Raw genomic sequence first — 14,795 nt, 5'->3', positions numbered from 1 at the left:
TCTATCTTTTGCAACTCTCTGCGAGATAAGAATCACTGGGCTATAACTCCTCTTAGGTAGCTGCTCTGCACCTCTGGGCAGTCAGGGGAACACCTATAAAGAGGTGTTCCTGGAGCATCCCACCTGCTGCAATCATCTCCCACTGCACGGGACTGCTGCGATTCCCACCCTCCCCAGTTTTACAGGGCAAGCTGGCTACTGGAGACCCCTTAGGAGGGAGAATCACCAGGGTAATTTATGCCAATTGCTGCAATCAGCTAATTAGCAAACAAGATCAATTGAAATGAAGTTACCATGTCAACAACTATAACGAAAACTTGCCCTGCTGGAATAAAGCTGTTCTGGGAGGGTCTGTAAGACCTGTCTGGACAGAAAGCCCTCAAGGCTTAACCCTGGGAAGTGAAACTGGAAGAGTTAAAGGGAATGTGGTGGGAATGAGGTAAAGCTAACAAAAAAACATGCTTGGAAAAATTAAGGAGGGAAGGTGCTAAGAAGGGCAAGTGGCCCAGGAATATCCTGAAAATTGCTTGCAAATGTGAAGAAACAGACAGAGACTGACTATTCCCACCAGCCTGCCAGGTCGGGACAGGTAGGAAGAAGGCAGAACTTCACCAGAGGGAACGCCTGGGCTTGTTGGTCAGAAATGTCCCACAGRGGAGGTACAGTCTGGGGGTGCAGGGATTTCTCCCCACTGTGGCAATGGCAGGCTTGAACCTCAGCTGCGGAAGAGCTCTCCTGGGAGACGCTTATAACCAACCTCCCCTGCCGAAAGTGTTGTGGACACGAAGGGAGAGAGCTAACGACCTGAGGAGCCGCGTTCTCCATGCAAGCCGGGATCAGCTCTGCAATCATCAAGCATTGCTACCTGTTAGTTGTCAAATGTAAAGTTGCTAATGATGCGCATCCAGCAAAGCATTTCCACGGGCCAGCGGGTGCCGAGCATGAGCTGAACGAGGTGCCGCGAGCCGATTCCAGGGCGCGAACTGCAAGGGGAGATTCTGATCTGCGTGCATTGCTGCGAAGCTCGAGTTTTGTGAGCAAGGCGCCTCCTTTGGGAAATGCAAACCCGGGGCTGGACCACGAGGGTGGGAAAGGGGCAGCCTGGGGCAGGAGAAAGGAGCTGGACAGATGGTCCCGCGGACGGAGTGGTCGGCGAGCGGGGCGGGGGGAGCGACCCTCTCCTCCCGTCGCCCGGCCCCGGGGTCGGGGTGAGGAAAAACGCCGTTCTCTCCCGGAGCGCGGACCGAAACGGGAGCCGCCGAGAGCCGCTGGCGGCCGGCCCCGACGCCTCCGTCCGCTCGCTTCCCCCCGCACTAAGGCCCCACTGCAGCGCTGCCCGGACGGCCCCGTTTCCTCGGGTTAAGGTCATCCAGGTGCCTCCGCCGCCCCTTCGCTGGGAAGCCTCGTGGTGTCGGCTCCCTCGGCTCCTCCGAATCCCGGCAGCCCGGGCCGGCAGGGGAGGGGAGGGGGGGGACACGCGGAAGAGCTCCGGGATGAAATCCAGCCCCGAGCCAGAGGCCGGCGCAAAGCCTATAGAGGCAGCAGCTAATCCTCCCCTAAGCCCTCCGTGGCGGATTTAAAGGGTGTTTGCGTCRGCCGCCCCCGAGATCAAGATCCGTAGAGGATAAGTGTCCAAAGGAAATGAAGAGATTCTTGTTCCCCGGGTGGGATGAACAAAACGGGGGCAGCGGCCCCCACTGGGATGCACCGGGGGAATTTCATGTTATCTCTTCCGTGCTCCTCTTTGGGGGAAAGGGCTGGCTCCCTTTAATCTTTCCCCGGACTTTCAGGCAAGGAGTTTTGCCGCCTGCCTTGCTCATGCTGCRGAGTCGGCAGATGCCCTGGGTTCATTGTGGCGACTGGAGTGTTTGGGTTTTGGACCCCAAAAATAGTAGACAGCAAAGTCAGACTGTGGCTTTTTAAATTATTTTTTTTAAGTTTCTCCTCGGTGTATGTGAACTGACCTGGGGTAGTGGCTTGGATTTGCGCTGTCGGGACCTGGCTCTGGTGCAGGTTTACCTTAACCCTGCTGCACATTTCCCATCAGTTTGCTGCCCCAAACCTCTGCCTGGCTCTAAGGGACTGAGCCTTGCAAACCCCAAAGAGGTGCAAAATTGCTTTTCCTCCCCATAAGAAAGGCAAGCAATTGCAAAATGATTTCACCCAGGTGCTGTCCTTGCCGAAGTCAAGGCTGGGGCTGTAACCTTTGGGCTGTCTTTCCTCCCTCCGTTACTTTCCCACCTCCTTCATAGGATGCGAAGCATCGTATGCGAAGCCATTAACACATTTCTCCTTTTGTTTCTTTGAGGGCACGAGCAGATTGATGGAGGAGTTCATTAAAGAAGGAGCAATTAAGCTGCATCCTCCAGGGAGAACCTCCGGGCAGCCCGTGGATCCGTCAGGACAGCCCTTACGAGCTCAGGCTCAGCAGATAGCGGCAGATGCTGTGGCTCATGCTCGAGCGTGCGCTGGGCAKCCCACGGCGGTAGCTCTGCATTTAACAGCCCTCAAGGGATTTCCCTTYGCTGGGGTTGGGTGGTCTCCGCTCCGGCATCCTGTAGCATGGTGCTCCTTGGGTTAACTCCATGTCATGCCGCTGATGGTGARTGTGTGGCCCCTACATCTTGCACCAAAATAGTTGACCGTCCCTCTCTGTGCTGCTTATGACTTTCTTGATGGACAGACAAGCATCTCCTTCTCCCAGGAGTGCTTTTAATATGCTTTTAATGCTTAACAGGGATTGCTTTGATATGCCCAGCAGYGACTTTGAAATACCTGCCCAGGCCTGGGGGCAGCGGGCGTGCAAAGCACAGGGACGCTTGTTCCTTCAAAGATAGCTCAAGTGGTAACCCAAGTCTCAGCCCTCATTTCTTTTTTTAATTAAAAAAAATACAAAAACAAAAAGCAGATTCCTTTCATGCCCAGAAGCCCAGGTCCTGCACTTGTCCACCCCACTGGCAGGAAACATCTCTTCACGGATCACCTCTGGGGTCCGAGACTTTGCTTGTGCCCTGGCCGAGGCACCTCTTCGCCTAGCCACAAACGCACCTCCCGCCCTGCCAGGCGAAGTCCTGCTYTGCCTGGGGCCGAGGGCTCGATCCTCCGGGCTGCGGCGGCAAGCGCCGCCGGCCGCCTGCACCGACAGGTACTTCCCTGCTCGCGGAGCTCGAGCGCGTTGCTGGCGCTCCCGGGGAGGAGGAAATAATCCTCCTTTCTTTCCCAGCCGCCTGGAATGCAGCACCGCACCTCGTGCCCCTCGGCGAGTGTTTGCAGTCCTGCCGGGTGACTGGGTTTGATTGTTTGCCCAGGGTTTTTTTTTTTTATTATTATTATTAAAAGCTAATTTGGGCTCCCGAGAGCGTGGAGGGAAGACAAAGCCCTTGGCTGTCGCCGAGGAATGTCGGCAGGAGCCGCGCAGCGTTCGCTCGGCTGAGTCGGACGTGTCGCGCAGCCCTCGGGAGCCTCGGCTCACCAGTGCAGTGAGTGCACTAGAGCTCTGCTCGGACCAGCCTGGTCGACAGCCGCCGGGGATTGCTTGCCCCAGACGTTTGCAGCTCACAAATTCGTTGTCCTAAAGGCGAAATYGGTTTTTAAAATATCTTGTTGTAGTTCCCATTCCAGATCCCACTCAGAACAAAAGGTTTCCTTTCTGTTTACTGCCTCCCAGCTCTCCGCACAACCTTATTTCCAAGTCCTTGGCCCTAAACGAAGAGCAGCAGCAGCTCTCCTCCACCTTCAGTCCATTCCTTGGAGACAGCATAGATCAACCACACAACATGAGAGCACCGAATACTCTGTCCTCCTGCCTACCCACGYGTTGCTCTCCTAAAGACTGAGGCTCTCAGGTGTTGAGCCAGTTCCTTATCTTTGCAGCTCTGTGCCTGAAGGGACAGAAACACGGATGGAAATGGAGCTGTACGAGGTTAGGGAACTTGCCAGGGGCCACATGAAAAGCCAGTAGCAGAGCACAAAACAGAGCATGCTTTTGACTCAGGACTCAGCACCGGTAAAATCATCCCTGGCTTTTACAGCCGACTGACTCTCTGTAGAGAGCAACTCCTGGGATCTGCAAGTGCAAATGCAGCTGCATCCCAGCTTAGCAAAACCACACAGGAAGGAGGAAGAACAGCAGCCCATGGATTGAAGGAAGGGGGAGAGTGAACTCCGATGCTGTGCAATGGCTGGCTGGGGACCAGCTCAGCAGCAGTGATTTATTATGTGCATTACAAGAGGAGCTGGAAGCCTTGGAGAACATCAGGAGCTCCCTGAGACTGGCACAGGAGGCATGCTTTAGGGGGTGTATTCAGCTTGCTCCTAGACACGGGTATCTTTGTCTTTTCTGAGCAGTAACTGCCTCTCTTTCTGCACTGTTTTCTCTCGGCCACCCCAAGAAGCCAGGAGCTAGCCCAGCYGGTCAGATGGGCAGCAGATGCTATGGCTAAAGCTAGGTGAATTTGGGGCTGTTCCCTTTAGTCACTCATGTACTTCTGCCCAGCTTATCCCTTTCTGGGTAACTCTGTGCCCCTGAYGCCTGCCCTGCTGCTTCCTGCCCTGCAGACGGCCAGCCTGGTTTGGATCCAGCCCTGGGCCGCTTCATCTGCTGAAGGACAGGAGGAACTGGCTTGCAATGACCCCGGGTAGACAACAGCAAAATGGCTGGTTCAGCCGAAATGAACACAGGCGCATCCCCAATTAGTAAACAGCGCCAGCTTGCAGAGATCCCAGCCGTGCCACGGGAGTGGGTCCTGTGGTAAGTGGGGCTGGAGGACAGGAGGGATAGGGAGGTGCAGTGCCAGGAGGCAAAGCATGACCAGGAGCGGGCAGCCTGGGTATCCCATGCAGCCCTGYGTGGGGGGACAGAGAACACAGGGAGGTTTTGGAAGCCCAAAGCGACTACCTAACTTTGGGCAAACTCTTTGCATGGGARGCAGAAGACCCCGCTGCCCAGAACAAGATGGGGAAGAAAAAGTTTTAGGTGGTGCAGCTAGTCCTCCCCTCCCAACATCTCAGGCAAGATGTCCAATCCTCCCTTTCCTAACATCTCAGGGGGGATGTTAGGTTCTCCGTTCCCCAACATCCCTGCTTTAGTGGTTCAAAGGAAGGCCCTCTGTCAGCTGGCTGAAATGAACGTCCAGATGATCAGCTGAGAGCTGGGAAATTCGGTCTACACAGCTTGCATGAAACTCCRTCCTCTCCACAGCAGCATGAAGACCCAGCTGGCTGCTCTCCTGGCTTTTGGCCCTGTACTTGTTGCTGTCTCTCTCTCCCATGATGATCTGGTCATTCTTCATTACYTGCATTCCTGATGCTGAGAAGGGAATCAATAAAGGGACTGGGGGCAAACACCAGGGAAGTTGCCTGGTATGTTTGGCTAAAAGAAGAGAGATGTGGATGGGGGGAGGTGGATGGACCACAACTTCTGCAAGTAGAAAATTGCTGCATCATGCACTCACATCTTCCCTCAAGCTTTGCATCTGCAGCTGACAGCCATGTCCATGAGTGGGCATGTGTCTGGGGGCAAGGAAGAGTCTGACACTGCGAACTGTGGCAGATGGTACACATGGTGTGGTAGGGGGCTATCCATCCTGTTCCTCCAGTGGGTCCTCCCAGCCTCTGAAGCAGAATGGGGAGGTGGGTTATTATTCTGAAGGACAGAGCTGGGGACATAATTAAGGCATGGTCCACAGAGAATGGAAGGAGCTTGTAATAGATCAACTAATATAATTAGAAACCAGGGACAAGGAGAAGAGCTCCTGTGCCTGATAGCTGGTCTATTTTTTTCCAGCTTCAGCAGCTGGGCTAATAAAAGCAATGACCTCTCCGAACGCATCTCCTCTCATGCACATCTGTGGAGCACTGTGATGGCAGCAGCACAATGCTGTGAGCTCGGGAAGGAGGACGAATGCAACCAAACACCGCCAATCCACTCCTGAACAGGAAAAACACAGGGTTCCTCCACCAGCTGGAGATAGCCTGCACCCACCCAGGATCAACGCTTCAGCCAGTCTGTGTTCGCTTGGTCCCATCCCCTATGTGGAMCGTAGCAAAGGTGAGTGGTGTTGGTCCTCCCTGAAGGCACTCAGATGAGGAGATGGTCACTGGCATCTGTGCGCCATATTGCAGGAGCATCTGTGGAGGAGGCTTGTGGGTGCCTGCAGAAACAGGGGTGAAGAAAGTCCCAGGCTCCATGGGGCTGGTGTGGCATTAGTCTTCAGCCATTATACGAGCAATTAGTACCAGGGAATGTTCCAGCCTCTGGGTTGGATAGCCWAAGTAAAGCCTCCCTGGAATATTTCTTCACCTCAAAGCAATGGCAGAATTGCCCGAGGTGAGGGTAGGCTCAGGAGAGATATGCTGGCCTGGCTCTGCCACAAGCACCTAATAAGTTTTATAATTTCTGCACTTCCATTTCCCCACCTGTGAGGCAAGCTGAGGGACTTCTCACCCACCCAACTGGCTCTGTCTACCCGTTCCTGGCCCCAGGCCCCCTCTCTTTGTGCTTTGCCTGAGGCAGTAACCCCGAGCTGCCCTCAAAATGACAACCTCCTTGCTAAGCTGCCAGCRGCCACACAAGGAGGCTGTACTCAGAGATAGAGGCAGAACTGCTAACCCAGGATGCTAGACCCCCGTGTCACAGGTGCTCAAGGGGTCCCAGGCACATGCATCAGGGCTTCAACCCTCAATGAAGAGCAACCGAACCCGATTTACCTACCCTCTTSCATACACTGACCGCAGTCACACCATGCTAGTGCCTCATGCTCACTAGCGATGCTGGAAGGTAGGTGATGAACCTGCATGGGAACATCTCCATTGAATCCCAACCCTACTAGCATGCTGCCCCATGGAAGAAGGAGAGAAAGGAGGCATTTCCATTCATTTTCCAATTCACCTTTCCTCGTCTGCCTGAAAGCACTCGTGGGGGCATCAGGGTCTTGCCATGCTTGGAGCTGTATGGAAGTGCCATTTCTTCCCTAATAACGCSCCAAAGCTTGCAAAGTGGGTATGCAGCAAAACACCAGAGAATCTAGCAACGAGGAAAGAGAAACACAACCYTGGAAATCTCTGGTCAGCTGGAAAGCACAGACTGTGCCTGAGACAGCCTGAGGCAAGCCATGTTCCCACTAGATAGGTGCAMCATAGCCACCTTGTTTGAAGAGGAAGACAGAGGAGCGAAACGTATCACGGTGCTTGGCCTCAGGGTTGGAGAAGAGCTCTAGATCATTTTGTTTAGTAGTATGGGCATAGGCAAAGGCATCTTGGAGAACCACAAATGATGCAGGGTCTGAGACAGGGTATCTGGCAATCCTGAGMCTATCCTACAGAGAAGAGCAGCCCTATAGGCGTACAGGAGAGCCACACGGATACAGGATGAAATCCAGCCTTCCACACTGGGATTGCTATCTCCTCTACTGCAAAACCAAAAGCCAGGCACATCCTCCTTCCGAATTTCTCCCCGGCAGACAAGGATCTGGCAGACAGTCCTCTGCTTGCAGCCTGTGCTGCATGGAACCAATTTCCCCTATGATTCACTAGGTGGTGGACACACAGTCAGAAATTGCTTATCACACATTTTTCCTGGCTCGGATCATTATTGTTGTTACTGGTTCTCTGCTTCCAGAGGAAAACATGTCTTTGGACCACATACCGGTAGATTTGGTTAATTCCTCACCCGCAGATGCACATATATTTATTTAAAAGCATCTCCTGTTATGTTACTTGGCAACTTCCAAGCCCGTTTATTTCTCCAGCTGATAAATATTTGTGAGATTGTTTGTGTGAAGAGCAGCATGTGTTAATAATATGATCATCTTTCTTCCGAGCTTCCTACAAAGAGAAAGGGCTCCGTTACATCTGTGTAAACCTGGAGCATCTCCAAGCGGCAGAAGCGGAGTCGCTGTGATGTACCTCTCTCGCCGACTTGCGATCGGGATCCGGCCCCAAAAGAAAAGGAGAGCTGCCTCTCTCCATATGTGCATGAGGACGGGGTGTGAGAGTTCATTTTGTGTCAATAAATACTGCAGTTGAGACTCTGCCAGCATCCGCTAACGCGATCTTGGGACAAAACGCTTTCCTTCGTTTGCTCAGCAGTAACCGGCACCCAGAGGCAAAGGAGGCCAGTGCGATGCCAGCTACAAACCACCTTCCTCCTCCAAGAGCTGTCTAGGTTTGCAAAAGCTTTGCTGTCAAGTGCAAGGACAGTTATATTGAAGGGGGTCTTCAGGGATGCAGGCATGCTGCTGGGAACAAGTAGTCGCCGCTGACTCGAGGTGGCTGTGGTGCAGGTGCGGGTAGGTGGCTGGACTTCTCTGCAGGAGGGTGAGGATGCTYAGGGGGCACAGGGGCTCCAAGTGCAACCAGAAGAAAATTAGGGAGGAAAAAAAGGCAAGCTAGGAGCATTTATAAGTAGTAGTTCCTCTTCTACAAACTGCTGGAGACAGGCAGAGCTCTCCTGACACCTGATTCCCAGGYTGCTGTTGGTGGGATTTCCATGCAAGAGTCCTTTTGAGTAAAACGGCTGCCCATGGTCTATGTTCTCTGGTGAGCTCTAGCTGCTGGAATTGTGTTAACACAAGAAAACCATTGCTTTCACCCAAAGAAAACTTGGAGTGTTTCCAATCCTTGTGACTGCCCCAAAACTCAATGCATGCATGCAAGAAGGGTTGAAACGGTGGCATCTGAAAGGAAACTTTATTTAAATGAAAGTTGCAGCGTTTGGGGTACACATTTGTGAGTTTGAACTCCTGAGACAGTCACTAACGATTCCATTCRTTTTCCAGGAGGCAAAAGGCTCAGGATAGCATGGGAAAAGGTAAGGTACCAGCCAAGGTACTAATCATCGCCCACGCTGCCCTGGGTGGGCAGTAATTCTATTTTTGTCTTCCAGGGCCCATCTGCTGTGTTGAAACCCTTCTCCATTTCACAGCCCTTTCCGGCTCAAGTTTGCTCCAAGTGCAAAGAGCACTCAGAGAGGAGGAGCGGGGAAGGCAGAGACCTGGCTGCAGGGCACGGTCTCAACGTGGAACAACTCCAGCAAGGATCAGAAAAAACCCCGGGCTGTGTCCTCCTGGCCCAGGCATTGGATTTGGGCAGTGAGATAAAATCAGCAGCATCAGCACATTCATTTCAAAAACAGTTCATCCAGAGCTCTGTTTTCTCTTCACCCGCGAGACAGGCAGGCAGGAGAGTTGGGGGCCTGATTTCAAGACTTGCAACAGGTCATTTAGGACAAAGCAGAAGCCTGGTGACTTTTGCAGCTCCCCCATTAGGTTTGGGGTGACTTTCAGCTCCCTCTGCCAGAAAAGCTTTTGGCTTCAGCAAGGCCTTGATTAAAAGTTGTAAGTCACCTCCCTCTTTCCTGATGGCTGCTTTAATGTTTGCATTTCCTTTACCTGTTATTTAAGGAGCTACGGGGGCCTCGTTTGCCCCAGAGAAGGCAAACCTCCCCACCTGGCTGTGCTCGTGGACCCCTCCTGCCCGCARCTGTGTTTGGGAATGCCAATGTGAGGCCATCAGGAGAGATGTCCTTCTTGCCCCGTTGAGAAGTGCTCCCATTGAGACACGGGATGTGGCGTCTCAACACCAGGTGGGTCCCTGGGGGGAAAAGGCAAAAGCCCAACCCATGGCTTCTAAGAAGCTTTTGCACCTTAAACTGGAAGATATCAGCTTGGTCATTTCCCCCTGCAATGGTGAGAAGTTGGTGTTATAAGGCTCAATTTCCTCTTTTTTAGGTTGGTACCTTTGCAGCTGCGCTGGGCCCTTGCAGTATGTTATAGATGTGTTGGTGAGGCCAGAGCAGCCCCGGAGACCCCCACGAGGGCTGGGAGGGTTGYGATTGCTAACCACCTTCTTCACCCCGTGGCCCTCGGAGGCAGGGACGTCTCAATTYCCAGGCGCGTGCCTCCATTTCACTTTCAGATCCCTCAAATAATAACTATGTTTGCCAGCTCCTGTGACAAGAATGACTAATGGGGAAAGATCTGCCGAGAAGGGAAAAAAAGAAATCTCCTCTTTTCACCCTTTGTTTGCTGGTTTTCTTTGACGGCCCAGGGCATGACTGGGCTGTCCTTGGCGTGATTCCCTTTCCCTTCACGTGCAAGCAGATTTTAAGCCTTACAACAGCTCCAACAGCAACCCCCTTAGCTCTTAAACTTCCCCATCGGGACATGACTCTGTTCAGAAACTTTTTGCAGCCCAATTTATCTAGATTCCTCTTCCATACTGAGTTATAATACAGAAAACCAGAGGCAACATAGTTTTCCCTGTGGATTAGGAAATCTCCCTCCCCATCTGCCTCTGTACAAAGTAGGAGACCGGTTTTGGACACCTTTCTGCTTCCTCTGGCTTTGCTCCCAGCCCTTTCCCCATGTTTGGAGAGTCCAGGGGCTGGTCCTTAGGGCACCGTTGTCGTTGCAAACCTGGCGCGTAAGGCAGCATCAGCATGCCTGGTTCCCCTGGACAGTCCCCATGCGGGAGCCTGGACGTTGCAGACCGGCAATCGCACCAGTCCGGCATTTCCACGCCTGCTTTCAAGCCAGTCGCCTCCCAGCCTTTGCAGAAAATAAATCTTACAGCCCAGCTGAACTCGGATGACAGCATTGCCTGCTATATATAGCGACAGCAGATCACCACTCAAACCAGGGCCACACATAAACAAACTGCCAGGCGCACAGCTCCTTTGGAGGAGAAGGGACGGGTGAAGGGACCGCGCGCRACGGAGGAGCCTCCCTTCCCTGGCTGGGATTAGAGCAGAGGTGCTTTGAGATCCTGCCACTGCTTTTAACGCCAACACCTCCCTCCAGGGCTCTGCCGCTGGCTTGATCTGCAGCAGCCCTAGAGGGTTTCCAGATAAAGGATGCGCTGGAGGGTGGTGAGACCAGAGCATGGGAGAGCTTCGGGAGCCACCAAAGGCTACCCCAGAGGCAGGGTGGCGTCCCCAATTACTCTCGCTTGCTGCCGGCTTCGGCTGAAACAAGTTGCTGGCATCATCCCTCCTCCAGTGTGCCACAACGTGGGGCAGAAAATTGCAGCACAGCCTGGAAAAACCTCTCGGCTACAGCCTCTCCCCACCCCGCCTGTCTCCAGCCCCCATGTCCCTGCGCCACGGCACATGGGACTGCGTGGGACGCGGAGCCGGGGGCAGCCCTGCGCGCTGGGGGTGCCCGTGCACCGCAGGGGCTCTGCCCTGGCTCAGCTTGCAGGCCTTGCCCTCCTTTTCCGAGCTCCCTGCTGGCAGGGAAGAGGCAGGGGATGCTCAGGAGGCTTTGGAGCATCCAGTAGCCCCTCCCCRGTGTCTGCCGCTGGAGCAGAGGGACCGGGCCAGCTTTGGGGGCAGATCCCTCCTGCTCACAGCCACAGGTCCTTGGGCTTGCACCGGGACTCGCATCGCCCTCCTGTAGGTGGAGGAAGCGGAGGGGGTGGCAGCAGGGTCCCTTCCCTCTGCTCCGTGCACACCTGCATCCCCGGATGGGGCTCTCTGCTGCACTGCAGCAGCACCGGGCTCCAGCCCCGCTCTCCCCCCGGGGAGCCAGCGGAGGGGGAGCGACGGGGACGCTCTCCTCCGTCCCTGCTGCTCGGGGCGGCCAGGCTGCCCCAAAGCCGGCCCCGGGGCCGGCAGGCGGGTTGCTCCTCTCCCGTGGTGCCCACGGTCCCAGATGCCCCGCCGGGAGCACCGGGGAGCGGGGCAGGGTTGCACGCGCGATGCGYGCGCGGCCTTCGGGGTCGCACCCGCGTCCTCGCCAAGCGTGGGAGCCCTCCCGCGCGGGCGACGTCCGGAGCGGGGAGCCCGTGCCGCCACGTCCTCCCCCAACCTCCGCCCCGGCCTCGTCCCTCCCTCCGTCCCTCCCTGCCGCTGCCGCTGCCGTGCGAGGGCCACCCAGCACCGAGGCAGATGACATAATTCCCAGCAACTGCACGTTAATCACTCGCCCGCCAGCAACCTCTTTTGCTGGATCCAACCTCTCCCCCCCCCCCGCCACCTCCAACCCCAACCCCAGCCACCGCTCCCCTCCGTGACATCACTGCAAAAATGAAGAAATAAATAAAAATAAAATCCAGAAATGGGAGTGAGGAAGGGGTGGGGGAAACAACCTGATCCTCATGAGCYCTGGCAAACAGGTCTGCCCCCCGCCCCTCCCCTCCTTGCACTCTATTTTTGGGTGCTGTCATTTCCGAAGGGTCCTGYGGGGCCAAATCGGGGCGGCTGCTACTTTAGGCGCAAACAAGCGACCTCTCCTCCATCACACCAGAAATCGGCGCTCCGAGCCCATCCTCTTTCCTCCCCCAAATCTTCCCCCCACCTCCCCAAACAAAAATACCAGGGTGGCGGTTTGGGAGAGCAAAGCTCCAGCGCCGGGTCCCCACCTCAGCGCATCCCCCCCCCCCCTCCATCTCTCGCACCCTCCGGTTTTCCAGCGTGGTCCCAGCACTCGCAGGAACCCCCAGTGCAACCTGCCACCCTGCTGCCCCATGTCCTCCCTGGACCCACCTGGAGAGGGCAGAGAAGAGGGGGAAAAACCCTCCCGCCCTCTGGCCAGTGCCCCCCACCCCGAGCCTTACTCTTGGCAGGGATGCTCGGAGCGCTTTCCGCTTCCAGCCTCCAGCTCGGTCGTCCCCGCCGCGGGAAGCGATGGAGCGGGAGACATCCGCGGTGCGGGCGAGCATGGGCAAGGCTTGAAGTCAAGCGGCGCCGGCTGCGCGCCCGGGCTGCTGCTGCTGCTGCTCCCGCTCGCCCGATCCTCCCCGTCGGAGGGGTCTCATCGCATTTTGTCATGTGTCACCAACACACACACCCGGAGCCACGTTCCCCCCCTTCTTGCGGCAAACGGCGGCCAGCCCCAACCCCACCCCCTGTCAAAGCAGCAGCCTAACAGCGAGGAAGGGAAGGATGGAGGGAGGATCCGCTCGCCTTCCCTTTAACTCTTCCCTCACCGCCCCCCAGGCCAGGGCCCCACCGGGTCGGGCCGGTGGTCACGGCCCTTCGTGGGGATGGTGGGATGCGGCGTGGCCCCCGGCTGGGCTTCGGCAGCCCCACGCGCCTCTCAGATGCTGCRGGAGTTGTGTCTACCTGCCAACGCACCTTCACCCACCTCGAGACCGTTAAAAACCAGCTTGGCCCTTGGTTTCCCCCCATCTTTGGGGCAGTAGAGCCCTTCTGTGGAGTGGCACAACCCTAAGGTCCATCGGGGCTTTGGGAAGGGGAAACAGAGTCGATGTGGGTAGATGAGRGCTTGCTCTTCCCACCCTGCGTGGAGACCAAGCTAGCAGAGACAGACAGATTCACCAGMCTCTCTCCTGTACAGATTAGCTAAAAAACAGAAATGCAGGATTTGGCCAAGGACTCAAACTGAAGGCCAGGCAGTTCCTGCTAGTGATGTAGGCTTTGGGAGCATGGAGTTGCCTTTGCTAAGCATAGAGGAGAAAGGAAAAAGGCAAAGATTTCCTTCTTGCAAGTTGCTTGTCCATCAGCAGCAGCCGTTCCTGTTCGGCATGGTAGGACCATGATGCTGGAGGGAGATGTCTCTGCTGGTCCTGGGGAAGTGGCAGGAGGAAGGAAGAATGCAGCATGGATGTCTGTCAGCTTGGATGGAGAGATGAGCACCCTTTTCTCTGGAGCACTCTGCAGTGAGTGCTCAAGGTCCAGGAGTGCAGAARTGGCCTCACAGCCCCTGTCTTGGTTAGAGCCACAACCTGCCTTCTCTTCCTGGAGGAGAGTTCAACTCCAGTAGCCTCCTCCTTTCCTTCCACCATTCTCTCTGCTCAYCAGGCCATGTCAGCTGCCTGATGTCTGAACCCTGCAGGTGAGCCTGGGGCACCTGTGAAGCTCTTTGTGCAGCAGATCTCCTGTACATGAGGAGGTCTTTGCTTTATATGCAGTGGTGGCATGTGAGCTGTTCAGACTTTGGAGGAGCACACTAAAAAGAAATGAATCCCTGTCACATCCCTGGCTGCTTCCTTCAGAGAGGATGCATGTGTTCTTTCCATCACCACCATATTTTGCATATTTTGYTCTCCAGAATCCTTGAAAAGGGACATTTGAGTGGGAACGTTCAGGTTGCCTTAACAGTTGACCCTGCTCCAAGCTTAACCTCAGTGTTGGGATTGYGGCAGTGTGATTATAGCCTGCAATATGCACCATCAGGATCTGTTTCTCCTGTTGGCCCCTTCCATGGATATGCATTGGTTACACCAGTCCTGCTCAGAAGCAGGCTCCCCTGTCACGGGCCTTGAGAGGAGGAGAAGAGGCAGGAGTTGCTGCCTTTTACTTTTGCTTTTCAGTGAAATGGCAGGTCAGGWAATTATTCCTGCTAACAACACTGGGTAGACACTCAACTGCTCCCACAGAAYTACAAGCTGTGAGTATTTCTCTGCATAGGTGGTCACTGGCAGAGCTCCAGGTGCTGTGTGTGATCCTTCTTGGAAAGGGCAACTGAGGCCCTGTGACTTACTTACCGTCACCTGCAGAGACTGGGACCAGAGCCAGGAACAAAGACAATTCTGAGGATGGGAGTGTGTTGCCTTCCATCAGCACCACCAAGCAATGGTTGGGGATGAAGCAGCATTTGAGCAGTTCATGTTCTTCATGGACGATGGTGGTCCTTCTGGCTGTTAAATCTGACAGAGTGAAAGGGGAGAGCAGGACTGCTGATGAGTTGGGCTAGAGAGGATCAAGTCAGTAAGCSAATGCCACTGCTGTGAAGGAACCAAAGTTAGATATGTCTGCTAGGACTGTCCCATCAGAAAAGGAAGGTGTGCTCAGGACCCAGCAGGACCATTCCCTACTTATACAACTCAGCCCC

The 14,795-nt window shown here is 55.0% G+C and overlaps 1 protein-coding gene across 2 annotated transcripts in view; it reads right to left on the bottom strand.

Annotated features, from left to right (window-relative positions):
• LZTS3 (leucine zipper tumor suppressor family member 3) overlaps nt 1-12,799 on the bottom strand; it is a 61,083-nt gene extending 48,284 nt beyond the window's left edge. For both annotated transcript variants that reach the window (XM_085314652.1, XM_085314653.1), the window contains exon 1: nt 12,556-12,799. The gene's annotated coding sequence lies outside the window, so the exon portion shown is untranslated. The remainder of the gene's footprint in view (nt 1-12,555) is intronic.
• Nucleotides 12,800-14,795: the final 1,996 nt, after the last annotated feature.

The sequence above is a fragment of the Rhea americana genome, unplaced genomic scaffold (assembly GCF_003343005.1).
Source record: "Rhea americana isolate MKP2758 unplaced genomic scaffold, rheAme1 scaffold_41, whole genome shotgun sequence".
Taxonomy (NCBI): domain Eukaryota; kingdom Metazoa; phylum Chordata; class Aves; order Rheiformes; family Rheidae; genus Rhea; species Rhea americana.
Note: the sequence above shows the minus strand (reverse complement) of the source record. Positions and strands in the feature narration are given on the sequence as shown.